General features: G+C 49.9%; 1 pseudogene; it reads left to right on the forward strand.

The window, feature by feature from the left end:
- The first annotated feature begins 3,004 nt into the window (after positions 1–3,004).
- On the forward strand, positions 3,005–3,143 carry LOC123047845 (uncharacterized; annotated as a pseudogene).
- The last annotated feature ends 1,129 nt before the right edge of the window (positions 3,144–4,272 follow it).

The following is a 4,272-nucleotide window of genomic DNA, read 5'->3' on the forward strand; positions in this document are numbered from 1 at the left end:
AGCAGAGATGTTGTCCTGCAGAACATCTTTTGAAGAACACACCTATATGAGTCTGATTGTCAAACGTCGCAATCTATGAGAGTAGGGTTCTCTCTAGTAAACTCATGAAAGGTCACGGAGTATGACGCATAAGCTCCACCCGCGAGGAAGACCCACGGTAGCCACGTATCGGTCAAGGCTTTATGTGAAGCTAGATTCGCAGAAAACTTGCAGTTCAAGGCCCAGTCCACTGTTCAAGTTGCTTACTAGTGTATCATAGAGTTCTAGGTGGAAGTTCAACTTAACAGTCTCCACTGCAGTACCGGTATATAAAACAGTGTTTTGGAACCAAAGGCAAATTTTTGTGTGCCTCTGGGATCTGGTGGGGGATTGCTGGAATTTTGTCCATTTTGGGCCTAGCCCAATAACTATTTCAGAAATTCCTAATAAATCCTAGAGGCCCACTTAGCCCATTTGTGCAAGGCAAGGGATGCTACTAAAGTTTAGTCCCACATTGCTAGTTGAGTGGGAGTTGCACCTCCTTATAAGGGAGGTTCTTTCCCCACTTGTATGAGCATGAGAACAAGAGGGACATCCACGCGCGCTCCTCCTCCGCCGCCCGCGGGAATGAGCCGAGCCGATGTCTAAATTTTTGCCACGCACGACGGGTATACGAACGGTCACACGGGAGCTGAAACGTTTTGCTGTAGTGGAGCATGAATACGAACGAACGGCGCGCACCTCTTCGCGTGCTGCCTGTTCGTTTCGTCTCCCTCCATTTGCTTCACCTCCCGCCGCAGCCTGTTCGCCTCCTTCTCTTGCGCCTATAAAAGGGAGGTCGCTCCTCTCAGAGAGACGCACCAGAACTTCTCCTTCCTCTCGCCACCGGTTCCATTTCCTGAGCTACCGCTGTCTTCCTCATCCAGGCTTGCGGCGTGCACCACGAGTCGGGACAGTAGGCCTCCGAAACCACACTCTTTGAGTCCTGTACGGGAGAAGGGTGATAAGGTTTTTGGGGAGTGCTCTGCACGACTACTGGCTGCTTCATCACGGACGATCCGGTCGCCGACGACTACTTCCCCGACGACGACTTCTTCCCCGACGTCCACGATCTCCTTCACGACATGGCAGGCGAGGACACCGATCCCAAGTCCAGCGCTTCTGTTGCTGTTGTGCCGTACGTGTTCTTCTCCTTCCTGTTAGAAATCATGCTACAGTTCTTGGCTCTAGTTTCTGTCCTACGTATGTTAGGTTCTATGTCGTATAAGCAACTTCATCTAGTGTCTGTTCTAGATGTGTTTAGCTCAAACTCATATATGCAGACGATGTTTACCTTTTCTCTTATGCATCTTGATCTACTGTCTGCTCTAGAGACGGTTGGTTCAAGATTATATATGCTGATGTTATTTACCTTCTCTTTGTCAAATCGCATGACTTGTTTTATCACTGCTATACTAGTCATGCTTTATCTAGTATTTCTGGTAATAAAATCATTCGATAAATTGCTCATATTTCCATCAAGGGGCAGGAGGACTCACGGCCAAAAAAGTGAGGAGAAGACACATCCGTGTTCGCTCACCGTCATGCAGTTCACGTTGATGAAAATCGACAGAAAGATTCGGCGACTCCTTGCGAGGGCTTCAGGCCTTCAGCGCTGATCGACCCAAGGTGACGGGACGTGGACGACGCGGCGGCTGCAACCTCGAGGCAAGGACGGGGCGGCATGCCGCTGCGGCCCGAGTTCCACATCCCACATAGGCACGCGACGGAAGGAGACAGCGGGGTGGAGCGTTGTTTGTTCCACAAAAAGGGATAGCATGGACTATATATAGGAAGAGGCAGTCAGATCTTTTTCCTTAGAGAGACAACCTGATCGATCTAGAAGATCCGGCATAAGCGGCAACCGCCTAACAAGAACTATCGTGGCTAGCATAAAAGGAACAGGAAGCGAACAAATGTAACCAGAAAGCCCGGTCAAAGCGGCAAGATGTCCAGAACGTGCAAAAACTATTCACCAGTAAAGAAGAGCCCACGTACAAGAATAGCCCCTCAGTCCACGCGTCAAATTGACAAGGGCGGTAAAAAAATTCCAAAAAAAACAGAAAAAAGGAACCCTTACGGGCCTAGTATTCTTAGTATGTAAGGAATTGGTTAAACAACATGGTAATTAATGCTTCTTTCTATGTGATAGTGTGAATGGTACACTTATAATGATGTACTTACTGTTAAACATGTCATGTAATGTGCCAATGTGCACCGCACCGCACCTCTTCTGTTGAGTTGTTTTGATATAGATTAGATTGGTAGTTGGGTAGTAGGATTCTCTCTTATCTCTACCTAGTTGTAACCAATTCTATCTCTTGTCTTCCAAGTCTCAATCTTTGTAACAACTCAATGTATGCGCTGTATCAGGGAGGTGCGTCCCTGCTTATTTAACACGAACCCGTCGCCTCCAACGAGGCAAGACGTTTCCGCCATCGCACATGATAATCAGAGCCCTTCCTCTCTCAATCTAGCTAGCTATCCCGATTGCATCTAGTGCATAGCCATGTCTTCATCCGGCGCCTCCCAACCTAGCCTCAACGGCCAGGTCACCGAGAAGCTCAACCGCACGAATTATGTGCTCTGGCGCACGCAGGTCACACCCCACCTGTGGGGCGCCGGTGTCTTCGGCTACGTCGACGGCACCTCGCCGGAACCGGCCAGACTCCACATCACCAAGGACAAAGACGGCAAGGAGACTTCTGCGCCTAACCCTCTCCACCCTCTTTGGGTCAGGGAGGACCAACAAGTGCCCAGCTACCTACTGAGTACTCTCTCCAAGGAGGTCCTGGTCGCGGTCACCGCGATCACCACGTCGCGTGAACTGTGGGTGGCATTGGCGGGCATGTTCTCGTCCCACTCCCTCAGCCGCGTCAACAACATCCGCACTGCGCTCATCAACGCGCAGAAGGGCAACCAGTCGGTCGCCGCCTACTTCGCCTCCCTGCGTGGCCTTGCTGATGAACTCGCCGCCGCCGGAAAACCCATCCAGGATGACGAGTTGATCTCGTACATCCTCCATGGGCTCGACATCGAGTACCAGCCGCTCGTCTCCGCCCTCGACACCCGCGTCACGCCCGTCACACTTGATGAGCTCTATGCCATGCTGAGTAACTTCGATAAGCGCATGGCCCAATTTCATGGCTCCGCCGGCGGCTTCAAGTCCTCGGCCAATGCTGCATCTCGCGGTTGTGGCGGTGGCCCTCGCTCTCGTGGATCTCCTCGCACCAAAGGGCGGCCCGGAGGCACCGGCAACGGTGGTGGCTCCTCCAACTCCTGCGGCAGTCGCTCCACCAACTCCAAACCTCGTCCCGGCGGCAGCTCCACCAGGTCTCGTCCGGATGCCCCTCGCTGTCAGATCTGTGGCAAGCTTGGGCACACGGCCAAAGACTGCTGGTACTGCTACGATGAAGACGACGATGACTCCCAAGATGAGGACAAAGTTGTTGCAGCTGTGGACGGCTCCTACGGCGTTGACACAAACTGGTATGTCGACAGTGATGCTACCAATCACATCACAAACGAGCTCGAGAAGGTCACTATGAAGGAGAAGTACCATGGAAAAGATCAAATCTACACTGCCAACGGTGAAGGTATGAGGATCAGTCATGTTGGTCACTCGTTTTTTAGTACCCCTCGCCGTAAAGTTCATCTAAAGAAAATTTGCATGTTCCTAGTGCCGATAAGAATCTACTTTCTGTCCATAGAATTGCCATTGACAATCATGTCTTCCTTGAATTTCATCCTTTCTTTTTCTTGATCAAGGACCAGGCCACGAAGAAAACACTCTATGGAGGTAGATGCGTTCGAGGCCTCTATCCATTGCTTCCGGAGCATCCAAGATTCAATAACCGAGCCTATGGTGTTGCCAAAATTTCGTCAACACGGTGGCACGATCGACTAGGACATGCTGCTTTCTCTTTAGTTGAAAAAATACTTAGGAAAAATAAGCTCTCGTATGTTGGTGAGCGTGATCTTGAAACCATTTGTGATTCTTGTCAACGAGCAAAAAGTCATCAGTTACCTTACCCTATATCTACTAGTGTTTCTACCAATCCTTTGCAATTAATCTTCTCTGATGTTTGGGGTCCTGCCCCTAGTTCTGTTGGTAGACACACTTATTATGTAAGCTTCATAGATGACTACAGCAAATTTTCATGGATCTATCTCCTCAAGAGAAGATCCGACGTCTTTCAAGTTTTCAAAAACTTCCAAGCTCTAGTTGAAAGAAAATTTGATCGTAAGATTATT

This window comes from Triticum aestivum, chromosome 2B, assembly GCF_018294505.1.
Source record: "Triticum aestivum cultivar Chinese Spring chromosome 2B, IWGSC CS RefSeq v2.1, whole genome shotgun sequence".
NCBI lineage: Eukaryota > Viridiplantae > Streptophyta > Magnoliopsida > Poales > Poaceae > Triticum > Triticum aestivum.